General features: G+C 32.0%; 1 pseudogene; it reads left to right on the top strand.

Annotated features, from left to right (window-relative positions):
- The first annotated feature begins 7,356 nt into the window (after positions 1–7,356).
- LOC131182256 (E3 ubiquitin-protein ligase UPL5-like) lies at positions 7,357–11,397 on the top strand (annotated as a pseudogene).
- Positions 11,398–24,912: the final 13,515 nt, after the last annotated feature.

Raw genomic sequence — 24,912 nt, 5'->3', positions numbered from 1 at the left:
AGATCCTTGGAATCCAAATTAACAAGTTTCACTGTCCAACCATCTATTCCCTCACCTGACAACACAGAAATTCTTGCTGCCTTGAAAAACTTAGAAATCAAAATTGAAACCATGGGTCAGCAGCAGGTTAACCAAAAGAAGAAGCTAGAAAAGAAACTTAAAAAGAGATTTTTATCTCTTAAAAAGAAACAGAAGCAACATCAAATTCAAATGTTGGAGCTTTACAACAAACTGGCCTAATCCTACAACAACTTATATCATTGGGGCCAAGCCATGTTTCAAGAAATGAAAGACCTCACAGAAAATTTGGAAACTGCTTCTGAAGCTTCAGATCACAATGAACCTACGGAACTCAAGCATCCTGATGCAAAGCAACAAAGACTTGATAGCAGAGCTTGATCAGTAGCAGCAGTTTTAATTTCTGTTTTAAGTTTATTTTGTAATCTGTTTATTTTAGTTTTCGAACTTTGGTACTAGTTGTAATACTTTGGTAATTAGTTTTTATGATTATACTTGCACTTCTTTCCTTTAGTTTACTTTATTTTATTTTATTTTATTTTATTTTCTGCTATGGACATAGTTACTCTGTGAAAGCTTTTTGGTTTAATTTTTGATTTAATTGTTAGATTTTATTTCTTTACACTTTTTCATTTTCTTGCACATTATTTTTGCACTTTATCTTTTTCTTCAATCCTAATTTTGCTAACATTGATGAGTTGCACAAATTTTCTTTGAGCCACACCTGTTCCACATCAGTTGCAGGTAACAGTTTCCCTTACACCATTTAAGCTTATGGTATGTTACCAATGCTTATGCTTCCGCTTTACCCTACGCAGCAGGTTAAGCAACATCTTAAGCAGTGTCAATTCATACATTTGGGATACCTTTTCACATTTTTTCTCTCTAAAGCTTCATTGTTAATATCACTTTGAGCTAATTTTGGAATTCTTGACCTTATATTGACTTAATCCCCAATTGTATAAATTTCATTAATTGATTAGTTTACACAATTTTGCCCATCTTTGTATTCATTTTAGACATTGAGGACAATGTTTCATTTGAGTTTGGGGGTGAGGGCAAAATTTTTACCTTTTGCAAAATTTTCTTTAAAATTTTCTTTCATTCATTTATTGCATTTCATTCATCCATATATAGATAATCCATACACTTATACATATACCACACACATGTCTATACTCATACACATACATTTGCATATAGTTTTCATATAGATTACACTTAGTTTTAATTTGATTTATGCATTCATTTTAGGATCATGCATATCATAAAAAAATAATTCTTTTTACCTTGACCTTAGAGGATTGAGAATTGCTTTGAAGAGCAATTGAGCTTACTTTTAGAAGGGTTTGATGGATTGAAAGTTCTAGATAGGTGCAAAGTTATTAGATTCTTGTCTTAGTTTATATCTTCTTAGCCAAGGGCCACCCAATCAATTGCATTGACTTTGAGTGCTTAGAGAAAACTCTAGGGTGAGAAGTAGCTAATTGATGTCTCACCAATCCTAGAACAATCTTTCTAAACCTTTCAAGGCGAAATCATAGCATGCACTTAAAAAAGAAATGATCTAGGCATTCTTTGAATTTTAAACCCATATTTTAGCCTTAGCCAACCTCACTTCAAAATTTCCTTTGAAACCAATTTGAGCCTACATTTATCCCTCTTATTTCTTTGGAACCCACATTAATACCTAGCCATAAACCCAAACACTTACCTACCCTCCATGAGAATAATTCTTTGAGTGATAGATACACTTAAAAAAAAATATAATAATAATAATTATTAGTTGGGAGAAGTGATTTGATTCCAAAAAAAAAAAAAAAAAAAAAAAAAAAAAAAAAAAGCTAGCAAATTCAATTATGGTATGTAAAGTAATTCACCACCCAAGTACACAAAGAAATGAGTTTGGGGGTGAATTGCACGGGACAATTATAATTCAAGTCAATGTTATTTATGTAGTCCCTCTAAAAGCTTTAAAATTATATGCTAGCATTGGTGAAAAGTTGTAAAGTTCCTTCTCCCAATTGATTTAAAAAAATTTTTTGTGTATCTTGATCTTTTAATAATTTGATTATTCTCATATTTTGTTACCTTTATCCTTTCTTTGTTAGCCACATTATCACCCCCTTAGCCCCATTACAACCCTTGAAAGTCCTTTTGATCTTTTGATAGCGTTTTGCTACATTAGTGGAGATTGGAATAGGAGAATTGCCTATGGGATTGTGATATCACTAATACATTCATTTACTTCCATCATTATTTGAGACACTTTAGCTTATGGATTATCCTATAGTCTATTTAGGCATGATTATTCTTTGTGATTGATTGGTTTGGGTTTAATGATATGGATAATTGACCCAAGGCTAAGCGGTGATAACTTTGGTAAGGATTGAATTCTTTGCATCTTGAAAGTGGGTATATAGCTTGTTGGTGGCTAAAGGTAAGCTTGAGAGTTTTGATAAGAAATTTTCATAAATTTAAGGTAAGGTACCCCAAATTGCATTAATTGTTTTTAAATTGCTTGAGGACAAGCAAATGTTTGAGTTTGGGGGAATTTGTTATACTCAATTCATATAGGCATTTTATGGTAGTTTTGCATCTATTTTGCCCTTATATTTTAGTATATTTTATGTTTTTAGCTTTATTTTAGCTTATTTGTTAAATTTAAATACCTTACATTTGATTTTTGTAATTTTGTTGTTTTTGATAGGATTTTGTGGCAAATCAAGGATCAATGAGTGCATTAGGAAGTGATTTGAAGAAATTTGGAATCCTTTAAGCATGGAGGAAAGTTGAAGAAATCAAGCCTTGAAAGAGGAAACCAGCCGAAATTTGCTTGAGACTTTGCTTAAGGTCATGCTTAGGGTAAAGCGGCAGTACTTAAGGAGCAGCACAAGTCAAGCACCAGCAGAAGAGTCCATTCTACTCTAAGTCTGCCGAGATTTGCTGAAGGTCTGCTTAACCTTAAGCAGACAGTGCGACCAGAGGCTAAAATTTGCTAAGAAGCTGCTTAGGGTTAAGCCGAACCCTAAGCAGAATGCCCAGAACGTGAATAGTGCTGCTGACTTGGATAATTTTACACCTCATTTCCTATCCACTCCTTGTCTTTTATTTACTTTTAGGGAAACTTTTAGGGACCATATAAATTCATCATTTCCTTATTTTTGCCACAAGAGGAAGGGAAGGAAAAACAAAAAAGGAAAGAAAATTTAATAGAAAGAGAGAGAGGAGGAGCCATTCTCTCTTGGAAGAGGAGCTGCTGCACGAGTTTGGAGCTCCAGAAACCAGAGACCTTGGTTCTTCCACCTGGGTTTTCCTATTTCAGTCCTTTTATCATGTTTTTCTTTATTCTTCCATCTATATTTCTTGTAAATACCATCATGAGTGAGTAATTTCTTTAGATTTCAGAGTTGGGAAATATGTTTTAGATTAATTTGTGGATTTGGACTGGGTATTTCCTTATTTTATATGAATATGAGTTTTGATTCCTTCCTTGTGTGCTTAATTTACTTGCCTAATGTTGGTACCCATTGGGTATTGTGTTAATCTTTGATTGAAGGACCGAAAGGTGAAAGTCATTGATGGGTAATCATGGATTGGAACTTAAAATCACCTAGATTTAGAAATAAACTAGGACTTTAAGAGGAATTAATTATTGGTTACAAAACTTAATGGGTTTTAAAGTAATCAAATACGTACGAAAGTAGGTTTGGTTATTTTAGAATACACTTTGATTTGCTTGAAAAAGATATCAAAGGGATTTAGAATCAATTTCCTTCAAACTCTATTTTTCCCTAAAAATTGGAATGCCCAAGACAAATCCCAATTAATTTATGCATAAACCCCAACTCTGGAATCACTTTTACCATAATTAGACTTTCGTTTAAATTACCCATTGTTAATTTTAGTTTAATTGCGAACTAGAATTAGAATTTATTTGTTTGCTCTTTACCCATTTCAATTAGATTAATCAATTTACCTTGCTCATTTACATTTACCATTTATTCATTAATCATTAGCCCAAATAATCGCTTCATTCATAATTTAGTAATCAAACAGCAAATCCTCGTGGGAACGATACTTGATTCATCACTTTATTACTTGAGACGACCCGTATACTTGCGGATTTAGTCACATCACTCATCCACGGCGAAGTCCGCCAGGCTGAATAAAATAAGGGTGCCTAGCCCATCCACAGTAATAATCCAGCAGGCTAAAATAAAGGGCACTTAGCCCATCCACAGCGATAGTCCGCCATGCTAAAAAATCTAAGGGTACTTAGCTTATTCATGACGATAGTTTGCCAGGCTAAATAAAATAAGGGTGCTTAGCCCATTCATGGTAAAAGTCTACCAAGCTAAAATAAAGGGTGCTTAGCCCATCCACAGCGATAGTTCGCTAGGCTAAAAAATCTAAGAGTACTTAGCCTATCAACGGTGATAGTTCACCAGGTTAAAACAAAGGTGCTTAACCAATCTACAATGACAGTCTACAAGGCTAAAATAAAGATTCTTAGCCTATCTACAATGATAGTCTGTCAGGATAAAATAAAGGTGTTTACCCCATCTAAAATGATAGCCCACCAAGTAAGCAAATTAAAGGTGCAAGTCCACCTAAGGAATAGTTCAAACTAAGCAAATCAAAGGTGCAAATTCACCTAAAGGCGATTATCAAGATGATAGTTTGCACTTAAAAAAAAAATTAGGGCAATGACCAAAGCTTTGACATGTAAACGAACCTAAAGATTCATACTCGAGGGAGGAACTAATGATATAGCTCCTCAAAATATATATAATTAATCAAGTAACTTGGGTTTTTGGATAGCCCATGAGCCTAATGATATTTAATGGTTCAATCATGAGATTCATTCAAATAGTTTAACTACTGTAAGACCCACTCAATAATAGAAAAGAATCTTGATTAAAGATAAGCAATCTTAATAGGATTGTCAAATATAGCAATGCCTATAATTATGCACTATAAATAAAAATATAATTTTATAATACTAGCTAATAATATCCATATAATTATATAGTTTACTTACCATAATCGACCATTGTCTATATCCTATATAAAGAGAACAGATTATCTATGGAGGTATGTTCTTTGTCCATACTCAATCTAATACACTATTCTCTCATATCAGTTCTAACTTGAGCATCGGAGGGTCCTCACCAAGTCCATACCCGGTAAGCCTCTGACTCATCTATTTTCTGTTTTGCAGGTTCGTACCCATAAGAAATTTCCATGGACCGCAACAATATAGTTACAATCCATTAGTCATAATATCAAAATGACTTTTGATTTAATAATATTAAAAAAAAAGTTAAAATTGGAATTAAAATTAAAATTATAATCATACCAAAAGTAATTAAGAATAAATAAAAACTAAATTCAAAGTTTGATTTTAATTTTAATTCCTCCAAATTAAAGAATTAGAGATTTAATTTTGATTTGAATTTTAATTTTTAAATAAAATAAAACTCAAACCAAAACAAAACACCCTTATTCTTGGCAAGCGAGAAACAACCTTAAAAAGAAGAAATTTAATGTAAACTCCAAACAAACAACACAAATTTACAAGTTAATGAATATATATGTGTTAACTATTAAAAAATTCTTAAATTTAGTAATTATTATAATTAAATCCCAAAGTTTACATAATTATCAATTAATCTCTCACATTTGATTAATGTCTTAAATTAACCCGATCGTTAAAAAACTGTTAGTATATGAGGGGAGTTCTACATTAGCTGCCATATCATTACAGGAGAAGTCACATAAAAAATCTCAAATTAGGTTTAAATACAAAAAAAATTCATGAAATTTACTAATTTTTGTAATTAAAGCTTGAAATTTATATAATTGCTAATGAACCTCTACGTTATAATGATGTCTCAAATTGACTTGATCGTCAATAAACCATTAGTATACTTCAATAAACAAGAAATTACAAGCTAAATTTTGTTCTGCAGATACAAATACCCTATCTAATTCTAATTAACTTATACATTCAAGCCAACATTAACAAAGTTTATTCACTATTACTATACATATATAAAACAACATAATACGATCCAAAATCAAATAGACCAAAATCAAAATTTTCTTCTTCTGCACATTCAACTCTTTTTTCAAATAAACTATTTCATTCTTTAAATTTTTTGTGGTATTTTTCAACACATCAACTTTTCTCTACAAATAATTAATTAGTATATCATAAAAGCATTTCTTTCCTAAGTAAATGTGTCAGTAGCTCCTTCTATTGACCACTGCAAGGTGGATCAAATTACTGAAAGAAATAACAATCATTTTTCTGAATCAATTATCTATTAATATTAGTATCAACAAACTTATAACATGTAACTTCCAACAAAAATAGTCAAAATAAAAGCAATTACAATTACCCTTCAGTACCACATACTAAGTTACTAACGGTTTATATTTGAGATATCAATGAAACATGGGGATATAATTAGTAATCATGTAAACTTTAGAGTTTAATTGTAAGAATTAGTAAACTTTATGATTTTTTTTGACAATTAACTCTAATTTAGAGTTTCTTATGTGACTGTTTCATTGATGATATGGTAGTTGATATGAAATTCCTGTTAAGTATGTTAAAAATTTATTAATGATCGAATCAATTTGGACAATCAATTAAATATGATAGTTTATTTAATAATTATATAAATTTTAAAATTTAATTATAATAATTGATAAAATTTAAGATTTTTTTGACAATCAACTGCGAAACCACCTTATTAAACTAGTTCCCTCTTTACCGAATTGCTAATTTTATTTTATTTAATTCAGCTTGCTGTCATAGCCACTTTTTTAGACATTTTGTTTAAAGGTCGTCCATTGTGAAAGAAAACTAGTGTTTTAAACGCAAAGCGCCGCCGTGAATACGGCAAACGATAGTCGGTGAAATGATTACAACGGCAACCAATGAGATTTAGAAAAACTTAATTTTTTAGAGAGAGAAAAAAATTAAAAAAAAAGTGAGGAGACAAAATAATTTTATTTCTTCTTATTATTAAATTGATCTGAACAAGAATGCGAATAAATAGATGGAGGTAAGAGTTTCATAATGAGTTGAATGAATATACTTAAATTTAGATCAATTATTTTTTAAAAAGAATTAATTAAATTATCTTATAAATTTTTTAAATTTGTTATATTTATTAGATGTGAGACTGTAAACACTTTTTTATTTATTAAATAATAAGGAAAAATGGAAGAAAAACAGCTTTATAAATAATATAATCTCTAATTTATCTGTTTTATTTAAAAATGAACAAACATTTTGTATTCCGGCGTGTTGATCCAGAGCAGATGGCGAATGGTGAATCCAATTGCATTCGATTATCCATCAAAATACCGGATGGGACGACTGAAGAATTCCTTGTGTAAAATTCCAGTTACGGAACAGAAATTATATTGTAAGGGAAAGCAGCTACAGCGGTGGCAGACACTTGAAGACTGCTCAATTCAAAACGACGATTGCCTCGAATTGCAGCGTGTATTTGATGACAAATCGGTACTTTTGCAAAAGATTCACCAAATGAGTTCAAAGATTTGTCGCATGTGCCGAGGGCAATCTCTCCCCAAAGATAATCTTCAGGATGACGAGAAGACGATTGTCGCGCTGTTGGCACTTCTAAGAGAAGAGGAATCGGAGAATCTTATGAGTTCGTATTCTGTCCCTGCGACTTTGGTTATGCTTTACAGGTCAGCAATTCCACAATACAAAGCCTATGCTTCTGCTTTGATAAGGTTTTCCATGGAAGAAATATCGAATTGTCCAAATGTTTCTGTTGATAGATGTATACATTTAGTTAGAATTTTGTGCTTCGCTTAGTACGGTATATGGTGATCCTCTGTATCAGCCATGGCGGACTACTCTAAAGCAGTTGTTGGAAAGAGGTAACCTTAGCGAGCTACGCACAATTTTCCAAATTAGACCCTCCTTTTTTGAGATGGCAAATACCTTAAGCATCTTATTTGAGATGGCAAATACCCTCATATCCAATCCCACTAATTGAGTCATTGAAATTTCATTTTTGTGAATTCCAGGTATTTTCAGGCGTATTACGTAATGCAATTTGTGGTATAGATAATGCCAAAGAGGAGGATAAGTCTATAGTTGATTTATTGTCAACAGGTATTAAAGGTGTATTTAGTTACCTGTTGAATAAAATGGAGAATAATCTTAGACTTATACCAGAGACAGCAAGAATATTCGAAACAAGTGGTTGGTTGCATTCTGTTTCGATTGTGTATCTGGACATTTTGAAAGAGCTAAACAGCATTTCTCAACTTTGGGAGAATGAACAAAAGCAATTTCAGCATGTATTAATGAACCAGCAGATTTCACTACAGCTGATACTTGAAAAAACTACGTGGAAAGATGATTATCATTGGCTTCTTAAGCACAATGATGTGATTGATTCTAAATCCAGGATGCATTTAGTTACGATGATGATGATCCCTGAGGAAAAATTACTTGATGCTGAGTTCTACAAGCCACTCGTTCACTGGTCTAGATTTCTAGACGAAGATCTGTATGAGTCATTGAAAGATAACAATATTACCAGTCCTAAAAAATTGCAGGATTGGTTATACAAGTTATGCCAAGCTATATTCAAACCGCAAAATCTCCTCTTTCTGGCGTGCTCAAATGATCCTATGAAGTTCTATCCTAATCCTGGTAAGACCGTATCTTTTGATCCTTGCAATGAATATTGATCCTTGCTATGAATAGCATCCACAATTATTACTTGTCCTGCTTTTTTTCTTGAGAAATGATTGATATAAGCTTTTTGCCACAACTTTATCATATATTTAATTTATGAGATACCATTATTAAATATAAAATTCAAAACCTCACAGCGCTAAGACAGTAGCTCATTGTTGGATATTCATAATGTTAAGTATTGCAATATATACTTTGATTACTGATTCATGAGTATAATAATAGAACTAGGCCCTCATTGGAGTAAGGAAATATTTATGCTAAGGTGTGTACGGGAGAGACAATAAGATAAGGTGTGTCCAAGTGAAGTCTTAAAGTAGTAAGATATGGGTCTGTTAATCTGTGTGAAGAGTTAGACCACCAGGTCATATTGAAGTTTTGCATAGGATAATAAAAATTTCATAGTTGAGTTGTGTCGAAATGTGATTTTGGGTTTAATTCAAAATTACCCTTGGATTCTATCATGCTCATTTGATCAAATCATAATATCGAATTCAGATTACATTGCAAATTTTTTAAACAGGGTCATAATTCAAACCAATAAAAATATATCTAAATATGAGACACATCACAACAAAATCATTTTTTGATCTTAAATTTATTAAATATCGATTCCATTTAAGTATAGTTTTTTCTTTATCATTTATCATATATGCAGAATTGAAGTTAGAACCATTACACTTCGACTGTTTCGAATTTTCTGGTAAAGTGATTGCATTGGCATTGATGCATGAAGTACAAGTAGGTGTTGCCTTTCATCGTTTGTTTCTTTTGCCATTGGAGGAAATTTCTGTAAAAGATTTAAGAGATGCAAATCCATCTTTTTACAATAACAAGGCCAAGCATCGTTTTCATGATGATGATGAAATTCTGGATGACTTCATCAACTCTATGTCTGAACAGATATCCTTTTTCAGAAAAGGCTTCAATAGTGTTTTTGGAAAATCAATCGACAAACTGCTAAAGTATAGGGGAATAGACGTTGAAGATCTGAACCTGGTGCTAAAAGGAGACTTAAATCTTGGATTTAATTCTGGTGAGAGAACACATGTGAATCATGACAACAATGAAAGTGATCCTCTAATGTCCCAGTTCTTGAAGGTACGGGCTTACAGAATTTCCATTGGTTTAATATAGCATAGCTATTGTTTCCTATATGTTTTCAATACTTATCAAAGCTCTGAAGATTGATTTCAAAATATTATTACTTGAGTTGCTTTATTAGTGGAATCTTCTTTGGAAATAAATGGTGTTTTTTCATCTTTCTAAAACAATTATAGGCTTCTGGACTTCTTTTTAGAACCTTTTAGCAATTTCATTGTTTACTGTAAGTGTTGCAAATGTTTTAGAAGAAATCCTGTGAGTTTTGGGATATCTAGTTTCATTAGCATTACTGCAATTTCTATTAAATTTTAACATAGATACTATGTTAAATACTTGCCAGATTAATAGACAAAGACTCAATATTACAAAGTCAAAGTGGCGAAAGGATCGTAAGAAGCCTCTAGGAGGAGGAATTTTCGGAAAAGTGTACAAGGGATATGCTGATGGCGGTTTCTTTTTCGCCGTAAAGGAAATACAAATTAAAAATAAAGGAGAAATTGACAAAATTAATCAAGAGGTTAACTTATTGTGTCAATTTAGTCATCCAAATATAGTCAAATATTATGGCACTGAGGAGGATGAGTCGAAGGTCAATATTTTTCTTGAGCTTGTAAGTACAGGCTCCCTCCGAAAAGTATATAGAAGTTTTGAATTGGAAGAATCCCAAGTGTCCCACTACACCAAACAGATACTGGAAGGTTTGAAGTATCTCCATGAGCGAAAGGTAGTCCATGGAGACATCAAATGTGCAAATATACTGGTGGATGAGAAAGGATACGTGAAAATTACAGATTTTGGATTGACAAAAGTGACTGGAGTAATTGCTCTTTTGAAGTCTCGATATGGGAAAATAGACTGGACAGCTCCGGAGGTTATGAAACAGGACAAAGAGTATGGATTTGAAGCTGATATTTGGAGCCTTGGCTGCACCGTCGTGGAGATGTTAATTAGGGATTTTCCGTACTCTCATTTCAAAGAGTTGCATGCAAAGTCCACTGATCCTTTGAAAGATTTTAAAGCAGATCTAGAATTGGAGGTTCAAAAAGGGTCCATTTTACATTATCTTCCTAAGTATAGTCTTCATGATTATCCTCTGGCACTAGATTTTATCGAGCGGTGCCTGAAACGTAATCCAAATGAGCGTCCAACTGCTGATACGCTTTTGGAGCATAAGTTTGTGAAGGATTCTGGCTGTTAGTATTTTTCAGATTCCAATCAACTCCCCTAAAATTTCTTCTTCAGCTTGAATTGTGTGAACAAACGTCTAGTGTTTTTTTATGAGCATTTCTTCATGTTGCTTCGTTAAAATAAAGCAAAAATTTAAAAAAAAAAAAAAAAGGCTAGCAGAGCTTGGCTATATGAACTTGCAGTGAATCAAATCATTTTGTAACATCACGCGTTTAGGTTGGTGTATGCTGTGTTTCGGGTTGCAACTGTTGGTTGTTCTACGCTGTGTTTGTAAAGGACTGTTGGTCGTTCTTTGCTGTGTTTGTAATTGTATGGGGTTTTTTTATCAACTGTTGGCTATGGTTCTAGGTGGGTGTTGGGGTTTAGGGCCTGCTGGCTCTTGGGTTCTAGCCACAGGTGGTTTTTCCCTTACCTATTTCTTCCTCTTAATAAATTTTTTGCTTTAAAAAAAAAAATTATTGTTCTGGACTGTATTTGGACAATGGCTTTTTCCCTGGATTATCTTCTTTAGCACTACCGCATCCATCAACTTCAAGGGTTAGTTTCCTGAGGTTATTTGGTATTATCTGATATAATTTTTTTATTCAATTATCGATAAAATGTCATTATGGTATTAAAATAATAAAGTAAGTTTGGACGGACGATGTGATTTGATTATTACAAAGTCAATTTTTTGAAATTTTAATTCTTATTAATTTACCTTTTTTTAGTTCGGCTTAAAAAAAAATTAGAACTGTGTACACCCAGACTTTCAATATTACAGAAAATAAAAATATGAAAAATATTAATAAATATAATAAGTGTAGATATCCTTCTAATTGATTAATATATAATTATAACTCTGAAAAAGCAATTTTTAGAATAATCATGACTATAAAATAATTATCTATAATCAACGTCTATAATATCTACCTATTTATAATTCTACAATATATATAAATGTATGAATGAGAGGCAAACTCTTAAACCGATTAAAATAGCCTCATAAATTTATTATTTATAAAAACTAATTAATATAAATTAAAATTTTATTATAAATTTTAATTCTAATTTTATTATAACTCGGAAGATGGATGTTTTAATTAGAATTTTAACATAACTAAGATTATATAAATATAATTTAATTACAAACAATAAAAACTATGGTTCCGTTTATTTAATTTAGAAAAAAAAATGTCTAATTATCCACAAAAGTCTATACACAAGTTAGGACAAATTTTAATTATTTTATATATTAACAACTAATAGTCTAATTAGAATATTGCATGACCTTTTCTGAATTTTAAAATTGTGTCAAAATATTATAAATAGTGAAATTATTAAATTTTGAAAATATTAATAAAATTTTAGTAAAATTTTCATTAAGGAATTTAATAGGAGAGGAAAACGTAAATGTCACTTTTTTTAGTTAATTCATGAAATTTATATTTTATTAACTTAAATAAAATTAATACCTTAAAATATCCAAATAAAAGAAGAAATTTAATTTTCATATTCTTTATAAGAATTTTAAATTATAATTATAATTTTTAATTTAATACAAATTTCATTATTGATAAGAAATTATTTCAATGAAAATATAGAGCCATAGAGAGAGAGAGAGACAAAAGAGAAAGAAAGAGAAAAAGAGGAAGATAGTGTGAGAGAAGAGAGGGGTGAGAGAGACACGGAAGGAAGAGTGAAAGATAGATAAAGAATAGAGAGATATGGTATTTATATTATTTTCATTTTTTTATAGAAATGCTAGGTCAACATGTTAATAAAAAATTTAACAAAAATAAATTAAAAATATTTTATTGTCCATAAAATATGTTTATATTAATTAAGAACAAAAAAAAAAAAACAATTCACAATGTTATTATAAGGGCTAAAATTGTAGTACAATAAATGAAATTTACACAAAAAATTATAAATTCATTTAATTCCTAATACAAGTGAAATAACATAAATTGTGAATGCATCACATTAATAAATAATATATGTGAAACTCAAATTTGATTATCTCATTTTGATTATCAATTTTTTATGGTATTAACAACATTGTTTCACTATTTTTATTATATGTCAATCACTATATGAACATATATTTCAACAAAATTACAACAAAAATGTGTATATAGTTAAATTATTTATACTAAATATATTAATATGAATGGAAATTATATGTAAATTAATACTCACACAATACATAATTGTTAAAGAAAAATAAAATTATCATATTTCAAAAATTTTATTTTAAAATTTTACACTATATATGGAAAATACTTCTAACAACAAATAAAATAATAGATACAAAAACATTTCAAATATTTATATATTTATATGTTATATTGCAGTAATTAAATTTTAATATTAGTTATTAAAGATTTAATATTTAAAGTTAAATAATTAAATTAATATTTATATATTACTAGTTTTTTAATAACGTGCTATGCACATTGTTATACTCATTATATATATTTGTGATTTAATTTTTTTTATACGTAATTTTTTGTTAATTTTTGTTATAATATAATATTAATATAATATATTAATTTTTAACATTTTTTATTTTAGAATATAAATAATAAAAAATTTGTAAAAAATTCTTTTTTAATATAATAAATTCTTTTATATTATATTATAACATTTGAAATTTTTTATTTATATATTTAATACACTACTAACTCTAATAAATATTATGAAAAGATTTATGGATATTATTCTATAATAGTTTAAAATAATGTTAACAATATATATTTTGTAATTTTGAAAAATACATATTTTATTTGGATGATGATAATAGTAATAACTATTATGAAATAATAATATGTCAGTTAAAATCATTTATTGTTCTAAAGTAGTAGTGTTTATAATAAAAAAATATATAGACCATGCTTAAGAAAAATTACTAAAACAAATTAACATAATAAAATATTTTACTATTTTTTAAAAAAAATAGTGATCATAGGAAAAAATTAATAAAAATTATGAAAAAAATATTTAAAATTAATTATTTTTATAATTTGTGCATTTTAGTTCCCATTTAAATAATTCTAATATATTATCACTAAGTATAATTATTATTAAAATAATATTAAAATTTTAATTTATGTTAACTATTGTAATATTAGAAATTGAAATTTTAAGGAATTTAGTGATGGATATTTTGTCACTAAACATTATTAGTGACAAAGTATTAGCAATGAATTTTATGTCACTAAAAGACGATGTAATATGAATAAACTTCATTGGTGAAGTATTAGCGACGATATTTGTGTCGCTAAGGGAATTAGCGATGAAGCGATTTGAGTTAGATATGTTGTGGCGACAAATTAATTTTTTGTCGCGAGAAATACGTTTTTGGCATTTTTGTAAATAACAAAAATAATGAAAGACATTTTTAGATATCCTAGCCTTCCCACTTTTATATATCATGTCGAGCACTTAATTTTGTAATTATAAATAAATATTTTAAATTATAAAAACATGTAATTTAATAAAATTTAAATACAAATAGGATTAATAGTTTTAAATTTATATAAACTCTAAAATTAATTAGATAATAAAAAAATAATATAGTTGTAAATAATAAAAATGATTTTAAAATTATAAATAAATATTTTAAATTATAAAAACACTTAATTTAATAGAATTTAAATACAAATAGAATTAAGAATTTTAAATTTATATGAACTCTAAAGTTAATTAGATAATAAAAAAATAATATAGTTGTAAATAATAAAAATAATTTTGTAATTATAAATAAATATTTTAAATTATAAAAACACTTAATTTAATAGAATTTAAATACAAATAAGATTAAAATTTTAAATTTATATAAAATTTAAAATTAATTAAATAATAAAAAAATAATATAATTATAAATAATAAAAATAAGAAGAATATTTTAAAACATCTCAATTTTCCTCCTTCCTACATTAATATATTATGGAGATTAAAGATGCATAAACAACAAAATAAGAGACCTTTTCTCTATTTTGAGGGAGGCAGCAGACGATGTTTCTTCTAGTTAGTCTCCCTTGGTCTTTTGCTGCGCTTTATAAAAATAACAAAGAGATTGGTGATGCTGTAATCAGATTTTTCTTGGATTCTTTATTGAGGATTGTGTTAGCAAAAGGTTGGCTTGATAAATATGCATCTATACTTTTACAATTATGCGGCTATCTTCGGCGGAATCATCGCGGTGGTAACCGCCTGTATCTCTTCTTCCGCACTCGTCTAACAGGGTTGTTTGAAAAAGTTTTTAAGTATGAAATCAATTTCGAGTATCTTGAATACCCAATAACAAATATTCTTCCCATTTTCAGAGATTTGGCAGAAAGCTTGTCTAGAGATTTGGATTGTAGCGGCAGTCCATCCTCGGGCATCATTAATGTTCGTGACTTTTAAGGCATTTTCACTCGTTTTATCTAATGCTATTCCTTTGCAAGTGGATTCTGCTTTAAAAAAGGATCCGAATTTTAAGCTTTCAAAGATGGAAGTGCACATTGCTAATTTTGAAAATTTCTCCTATGTAGAATCTGTTTATTGTGGATGTTCTTAATATCTTACCATTACCATTCTGAAGCATTGCATGTAATACTCAGCCCATTAACCCACTTTATGAGAGCTCATAACACAAGTGATAAGGCCCATGTCTTATAACTTTAACTCAAAATCATCTTCCACTCACAAGAGCCACTAATTTCTTTCAAGTGAGCAAATTCTTATTTTCTTCCTTTCAATTTTCTAAGTTTAATTTGATATTCTATTGTTCTATGATAATTTTTATGGCATAAGACTAATAGGGAGATGAATTTTATTTTGAAATAATAAGTGTTTGTGGGTTAATAGAGAGGTGAAATTTCTAACTATTAGGTGGGTGCTCTTTAATAGGTTGAATTGAAAAAAAATGGTGTTTCTATAGGAAGAGATGGATTTAAGTTGGTGCAGTAAGGATTAAAATTAATTTTAATTAGAGAATATAACCCATGAATGAACAAATTTGGGATGTATGGTCAAGCTACTAATGGTTTGATAATTGTTGAGTATATTAAATCTTAACTAGAAACATGCAAGAAATTTAGCATGTTGTGTACATAAAAAAAATAGAGTTAAATATTATATCTCTAGTATTATTAGAAGTTATAAGCTAGTGGAAAATTTCTAATGTTGTTAGAAAGAGGGATGGATTTAAGTTTTATATCTTAATTGCTAGGTGGATAATGAAATGTTTAAAGTATGATGTGATTATTCTGGAGCTATTAATAGAGATTAATTGTAATTAAATTAGCAAGAATTTTGATGTAGTAAAGGGAATGAATTTTAGCATGAAATGCTAAAGGATAAAGAAATATATATCAAATGGAGAAGGAGAAATAAATGCAAAAAATATGGAATTTATTATATTATTTAGTGTATGCCACAGATAGACACTTTAAATTTATTTGTGATGTGTTGTAGCTTGTTGAGAATTAGTTAAACTGTTGAAATTTTGAGAAAAGTTCAGGTTATGCCGAAGTGCTGCTGGCTTCCTTTTAAAATTTTCGTATATAAATCATGCATTTTATATCTCACAATTTCAGTTTAGGATTTAAATTCCTTTATTGATGCCTCTTTTTTTTCTTTAACTTTAGAAGAAAATCCAACTCCTGTTATAGATACTAAGGGTGCTCTAGCGGTCTAAGCTTTAATCTGTCTTCAGTATAGATGAGTGGATAAATATATAACACTGGTATTTTATTAAATGTAAATTATTTATATTATTATTTCTAAGTATGAAAATGGGACAGAGAATAGTAATTTTATGTTTTATTATTAAATAAAATGAGATTTATAATTACAGCTAAATAAATGATCGAACACACTCAATATATGCACTGAACAAATAACACATTGATGACGTGTGATTTATTTTCAGCTCAACTTATACTTATACTGTCTTTGGAACAGTGCTTGATATACACATAGCCTTTGGGGCGCATATCAGGTGGTCGCCCTTTGAGGGTAGCTCTGCGCATGTGTATGACCAGTATTTTTATTGCTCTTGGGTTATTGTGGTGTCATTATAGAGCCTAAAATGCCAGCATTGCTCTCAGGTTGCCAGAGTTTATTATTGCGTCTAAGATGCTAGCATTATCTACAGGAAGCATATTGCGAGTGTATGAGGATATTGCAAGCTTTATGATTTTGATATATTTATTTTAGCAATATTGTTACAGCATGAATTTTATTTTAGCTCAGCTATATGATTTAGATTAAATGATATTTATTCAGTTGATCTGTTCTAACATAGCAAAATTGATACTATTAAGTATCAAAACCTTATTTATTCCCCTTTGTTATTTATTTATTTGCTCACTAAGTAGTTGTACTCACCCTCTTAATTTTCAAAATTTCAAATTCTTTTTGTTGACTCCACCAATAGCAGCCTCTCTTCAATATTGTCCTTTCTTCCACTTCACCAACTATACAGTCCAGTGGAGGTCGGGCCAATATCTTTCTTTTAGATAATTATTTTGTTTTAGTTTACTGTAAATCTATAAAAATGGCAAGAAACTCTGAACTGTAAATGTTTTATTTTGATCCTCACAGAGAGGGCATATGAATATTAGTGTATCTAAATATGTTGATGAAATGCCATATTTTATACATTAGATGTATTTTCACAGGTTTCTAGATTTCTTTTAGCTATAGATTTAGGGGAAACTCTGCCAGTTTCCCAGTTACATCCGTCTCTATAGGTTAGGGACAGATGTGACTTTGCATGGGATATCTAAACTTGCAAGAGTGGTGAAGAACGCTTTTGGAATATATTAAGAAACAAAAGGCATTCACTAGTAGAACTAATAGCTAAAAGCATCGATAGAACCAATGATCACTTGAGGCTACTTGAGTACAAAGATGTGACGGATAGTAAATCCAGGATGCATTTAGCCATGATGATGATTACTGAGATAAGAATACATGATGTGGAGTTACATGAGATGCTCATTTGGTCTGAAAAACTGGACGCGAATCTTTATATGGCATTCAAAAATCAACAAATTACAAATCATGAAGTACAACAGTATTGGTTACGCCAGTTATGTGGAACTATATTCAATCCTCAAAAGTCCCTTTTTTTGGCATGCCCAAATGATCCTAAGAGGTTATATCCTAATCCTAATAAGCTTTCACTGCTTAAATTATTTGACTGACATTTACAAGTCAATGTTTGTTGGTTACCTCTCAAGTCTTGACATAATAAATTTACTAATCTCTTGCAATATTTTGTATGTATTTTCAGAATATGATTCAAACATTAATTCTATAACTTGCAAACAATTTGATTTTAGAAGTTGGTTTGTGCTATAATCATTATGCATATATAGTATCTTGGTTCACAACATCAAGAATTGTGTGTGTGTGTGTGTGTGTGTGTGTGTATTAAATAGCCATAAATTATGAATGTATGTAGTATTTATTTATTTATTTATTTTACATACGCAGCAATTGAGCCCAAAACCATAGACCTCGAGTGCTTTAAATTTGTTAGGAAGTTGGTTGTGTTAGCTTTAATGTCTGAAATACAAATTGGTGTTGCCTTTGCCCATGTGTTTCTTATGCAACTGGTCGGAAGAAGGAAAATTTCACTAGAAGATGTAAGGGATCTAGATCCTTCCTTACATAGTTAGTTCAAGGAGATCATAGATGGTGAGGTCATTGACTCTAAAGTTCTAAAAGTCCCTGAAGCTTTGTTGGGGTGCCAATGGAGCACAGAACTGAGCTATGTGAATAGCAAAAGTAGTAGGGAGGCTTATGTTGATCATCTAATTGAACATCGTTTTGTCACATCCATCTCTGAGCAAGTATCATTTTTCATACAAGGATTTGATAGTGTTTGTAGACACCATATTTTGGCCAGCCTTTAAATATACAACTTGTTTAAAAATACAAATTTTCTCTTTAAAAGTTATGATGCAATTTTAAGTAAATGAACTTCCTATCTGAACATCATCTGATCTCAGTAAGCTACCTAAATTATGATCCAACCACAGATCACTTATCTGAACTCAACAATGGTTCGTCTTCAAAATAATTCAAATTCACACAGTTAGGTCATTTCCCAATCTTTTCATTATGTGTTTAGGTTTTTAAGTTTCAAAAAATGTTCTACACCTTAAAGTCATTTTTCTAATCTATTCGTCTTTATTCGACCTGTTCTGATCGATATCTGATCTTTGGATCATCCGATCCTATATTCTATTGTTTTTCGATCTCATTGTGTTCAAAATACCCCAAAATTCTAAATTGCGGATAGTTTTGTGATCAGTTATCTGGCCTGAATAGCTCACACCTTTAATGAAGTTAATGTTTAATCTGATCTCTAATAATTATTCCAACCTTAAGTACTTCAATCATGATCCGATCTCAGGTTACCTTTTTTATTTGATAATATTCCAAATCACTCTTTTGATGTTTCAAATGTTTCAATCGATGTTCAGTCTCAGGGCTATCTGATCTTGTGTTCGTGTGCAATGGTTTTTCGATCTCTTTAAGGTGATCTTATGTTTTAACCGATCTCAGGATCGTCTAATTTTATGTTTAACTTCATTCAATTGATTGGGAGTTAATTTCAGTACTTGCGCATGTCACTTGATCCAATGTTTTTCCGATCTCATCAAGAAAATTAATCATAAAAAGAGTTCATTCATTTCAAAGGGTAAGAAAGTACAAAGTCATTCAGCGGGAGGATCTTCCTCAGCACGCTTCTCAAGTACATTCTCAATAGTCACTCCCTCCTCCCCCTCTTGATCGCCCTTACTCTCTGCATTAGCACCCGGAGCAAGTTCCTCGAGCCAGGCGAAGTCCTCGTTGGGATAGCGCTTGGTGAGCTCGGCAAGGAGATCACCATGGGCTTTCACATAAGCCGCAGCTTCCTTCATCAGAGCGTCCTCCTCCTTCGCATGGAACTTCTCATAAAACTTAACTCAGACATCATCAAGTTCCTTCTCTAGCAGAGCTACCCTCTCTTCATGAGACTTCGTCTATTTTTCCAGTTCGACGATCCGAGCATTTGCTGCAGAGAGTTAGTTCTGCACTGCCACCACATCTTGGGACATCTTTGACATCTCCCTCTTCATAAGATAAACCTTCTCTCTTACCACATGCTGGGTCACCATCGCTTCCGAGCTCAAACTCATTGAAACACTAAGAAGATCATTAATACTTTCAGAGCCTATTCTGGTCTGGTCCTCAAGAAGGCAGATCGTAGTGCTCAATACTTTTCCCAAGTCAAGGTTACCCCACACTGATTTGTTCTTCTCCAATGATTAGAGTAGTATTCTGGCACCTTGCGAGAGAGGTTGCCCAAATGAAGCTCCCTGCCCTGAGGATCCGCTCTCTGTAGCTGAGGAGACCAGAAGTCAAGAAGGAGGCTTAGATCGAGTGGGAGGCTCCACGGTGAGGATTTGCACCTCTGGGATCGGTTGCTCTTGGATTTGAACCTCGAAGCTCATCTCTTCAGTTTAGGCTCTCTTCCGAGCTTCGGCTCTCTCATTTCTAGTACTTTCTTGCTGAGCTCCTTGTTCCGCTTTCGAGCTTCTCTCACAGCTTCACCTCCCGCCATATCTTCACAGAAAAGAAAGTTAGTAAGATCGCTAGGACTAAGAGATCAAAGATTCGAGTTTTACTCGTCCCGGGGCCAAGATCAGAGAGTTGTAGCTTGATGTTCTCATGGGCGATCAAACTCATTATCCACCATTATAGCTCTGCAAGGATCACGTCTGAACATGAGTATCTGTGAGTGGTCGCTTGACTTTTTAGTTCCTTCACCATGGTGTCCTCAGCTTCATTCAGGGTGATTTTCTTTTCTGGCTTTGGGACCAGGAAATTCCAACTACGGGGAATGCCCACAAAACCGCTGGGATCTTTACTCCTAAGGATAAAGAACCGATCTTTCCAATTTTTTAGTAAGGAAGCAAGATCGGTGAAGAGCCTATAGTTCGGCTTTGCTTGAAAGAACTAGAATTCATCATCTTTTCGCTTAGCAAGCCTATGAAGTTCGACGAAGACCTTCATTGTGGGCTCTAGTCCCTTGGCTTGACAAAGACCTCTAAAGGCTACCAGAGTCCGCTAGGAGTTTGGATGTACTTGAGCTATGCTAAGTCGGTGATACTTTAGAACGTCTTTGTAAAATTTTTCCAAAGGAAACCGCAGCCCAGCTTTTAATTGCTCTTTGTACACTATAATCAGATCTACTTCATCGAAGAAGTAATCAACTTGAAGATCTCCGTGGCACTTAATGAGCTCAAAAAAGTAGATAGGAAGATTGAACTCTAGGCTAATTTGAAGGAGCGGAAGCATGAAAATTATCAAATTAGAACATTGAATTCAAAAATTTTCTTCTAGGGTATCATGCATCATGCAAGATTCATTATGTACCGAATTGATTTCAATGTTCAATTGCATATTAAAACACTTTTAATATGTATTTGGATCTACATTTGCCATTTAAGATTTTAGAATTAACAAATTAATTCATTAGAACCCTAGATTAATTCAAGAACATGTGCACTAACCTTTTGATGCACTGTAGATGTGTTTGGTACCTTTGGGAAGCACCTAGGACCCCAAATGTTGTCTCTCTAGTTTGTCCACACCAAGATCACCAATGGCAGCCCCTTGAACAGCTTCTCAAGCCTTGCAAACCAATTAGAAAATAGGGATTTGCCTTTAGGAAAGTTGTAGATGTATGTTGGACACTAGAAACAATTTCTAGCAATTTTAATTCAAGAGAATATGGGCAATTCTCTTTGAATTGATGAGAGAAGAAGAAGAAGAGAAGAGGAGAGGCTATGGGTGGCGGAACCTTTTGATAAAAATCAAAATGTTATGTTATTCTTTCATAACATCACATTATATAATTAGGTCATCACTTAAAACCCTTGCCACATGTCATCTTCTGATTGCTCCTTAATTTTAATTGACCCAATCACATTATGCCAAGTGTCAAAGCTAGATTTAATATTGACTTTGATCATCTTACATGATTGAAAGTGTCACATCCCGACTTAGCGGGCCCCAGCTCAAGCCCCTCTCTGGGTGGCCATCTTGCCGGCGTACCCCCCCTAGAGGCCGGCGGTGCGACTCACAAGGTACTGTCCGCTTTGGTGGAGTTCAATCCCTTCGCCCTGCAGAGCTAGGATTCGAACCCTTATCACCTCACGGGTTTGCTTCGCCTCTTACCAATTGAGCTTGAGCTGCAGCTCAATTGGTAAGAGGCGAAGCTCCGTGGTGATAAGCCGAATCTAACTGCGGCGAACTCCTGCGCGATGTGATCTGCCACCGCCGGCTAAGAAATCTGCGGCAAATAACCACCGAGAACTGAAGATCATCGAGATGTGACTAATAAAGCGCCTTTTTATTGTCACACCGACTTAGTGGGCCCTGACTCAAGCCCCTCTATGGGTGGCCATCTTGCGGCGTACCCCTCTGAAGGCGGCGATGCAACTCAAATCGATGCTTGTCGCTTTGGTGGAGTTCAATCCCTTCGCCTGCGAGCTAGGATTGAACCCATATCACCTCACAGTTTGCTTAGCCTCTTACCAATTGGTGCGGCTCAATTGGTAGAAAGCGGCTCATCGTGGTGATAAGGTTGAATCCTAACTGCGGCGAAGATGAACTCCACCAAAGCATACCTTGTAATCTTACCGGCCTCTGAGAAGTGCGCCGGCAAATGGCCACCAGAAAACCTTATCGAGGATATGACAGAAAGACAAATGGCAAGCTTATATGGTGCCATGTGTCACCATCTCATGGTGCCACATGTCACCCTGTGAAATGATCAAATTACCCTTGTGTTTTAATTTTAAATTCTCAACCCAAAATAATTATTTCTCCTCTTCTAATCAATTTATATCAAATATAAATTGATTAATTAATCTATATTAATTAATTTCTCATAATTAAATTCATATTTAAACACTTTAAATATAAATTTAACTTATACTATACATCCAATAACCTAGATTTGGTTTCAAGCCATGCTAGGGACTTTGCAATCTAATTGCAAACTAAACCTATTTAATTAATCAATTAAACTCTTTTACTAATTAATTAAATCACATTTAACTTGGTGATTACTTGTGTATATGTGTGACTCACTAGGCTCATCATTAATTGGCAATGAGATATGATATTAACTCTTAATATCATCAGAACTCTTTCTTACCATAAATGATTTCTCTAAATCATGTTATGCACCTCATAGACCATGGTTAACACCTAGCATAGCATGCCATGGCCACCCAATTAGTAATAAGGAATACCTTAAATGAACCTTTAATCATATGTTACCATGCACTAGAATCTCTCTGTTACAAAATCTCAATTCGAACTAGAGTCATGGTTTATGTTAAACCCCATTTGCTATGGATATTATGTTCTCTTTTAATTCTAATTCTTAATTAAAAAGATTTTTCTCATCAGAAACTCTTTTCTAATTAAATCTGTCTGTCCTGGCCAGGAACTTGAAATATCAAGAACAATTAAATGAACATAGGATTTTATCCCTATTTACTTAGGGTAACAGATTCCATCTTGATCAACACCTACCTCCATATATAACTAGTAGGAGCCAACACATGCCCATATACCCATATATAGTACAAGTATGAAAGCAGTATCAAACTCAAATCACCTATATACAAGATAACTGTGTTATCTCAGGTCTAAAGATTATATGCACTGATATGATTTATGACAATGCATTGACAAGAGTAAACTCAACGTGCTTGTCATAAGTGTCACTAGTTCGGCCTACTTATCATGCATAAGTACCTATCATGTTTGTTATATGGCATGAGACTCACCATTCCATCTTATTTACATCTCATATAAATAACTTGGGAACAAACATGATTACAATCTTTCTAGATAAGTCATGTCCTTATTGTGAAGTATCCTCGATTGTGAACCAATTTATGATACTTTGTGCTAGAGATACTGTCACTCATATTCTCAAAAACTTAATAATAGAATTTTTAACAAAATATCAATGGACCTTTTCTATTACACATAAATATGTTATGTAAACGAAAAAGTGAAATTTCCTATTATTAATAAAATATGTACAAGAAACATACTAAATGATATGCTCTAGGGCATATTACTAATATAATTAACTCAAGATCAGATATCTTGAGGCTTGATGGGAGCTCGTCCATAAGTAGATTCTCCTTCCTCGTAACCAGAGCTTGTCTTGGCATTGGCCCGGTAGGCTAACTAGTGGTCGAAATGGTAGTTATAGCAAGATCGGATTGCCCACTTGGTCCACCCTCATCACCCTCTTCTGAGGACCATGAGAAGTGAATAGAGGGCGGGATTGTAACTCTCTGACCGTCGGTGGCACTCATTTTTATGTAATAAAATTAAAATTAACCGAAAAAAGATCAAACTAATACCAGGTTGCAAATCGGCACCAGAAAAGTCAAGGAAACTAAGAGAGAGAGTTTAAGAGGCTTGAAAAAATAGAGAGAGCAAAGTGCGAAAATAACTTAGCCCCTCCCTATTTATACTCGTCCGAGCATTGAATGCTCGCAAGACCCTAGGCGTCACATCAGTAAGCGAAAAATTAAATGTTATCACAGCTCTCCATGTACGCCTAGAGAAGGTTCCAGAGGGGGAGAGATCGGACATGTAAGGTCAACTAAAAGGATTTTGTTTAGAGATTGAATATAAAGGGGGGCCGAAAGAGTTCTATTGAAAGGACTATGATTAGAGATCGAGTAAGAGAGTCTGGACAAGAGAGATCGGCTAGGAAACCGATTAGAAGGGTAATCAGAACCATGCAAATAATAAAACATAATAAATAAATAAAA

The sequence above is a fragment of the Hevea brasiliensis genome, chromosome 8, assembly GCF_030052815.1.
Source record: "Hevea brasiliensis isolate MT/VB/25A 57/8 chromosome 8, ASM3005281v1, whole genome shotgun sequence".
Lineage (NCBI taxonomy): Eukaryota > Viridiplantae > Streptophyta > Magnoliopsida > Malpighiales > Euphorbiaceae > Hevea > Hevea brasiliensis.
The sequence above is the reverse complement of the archived record's forward strand: the minus strand, read 5'-3'. Positions and strand labels throughout refer to the sequence as shown.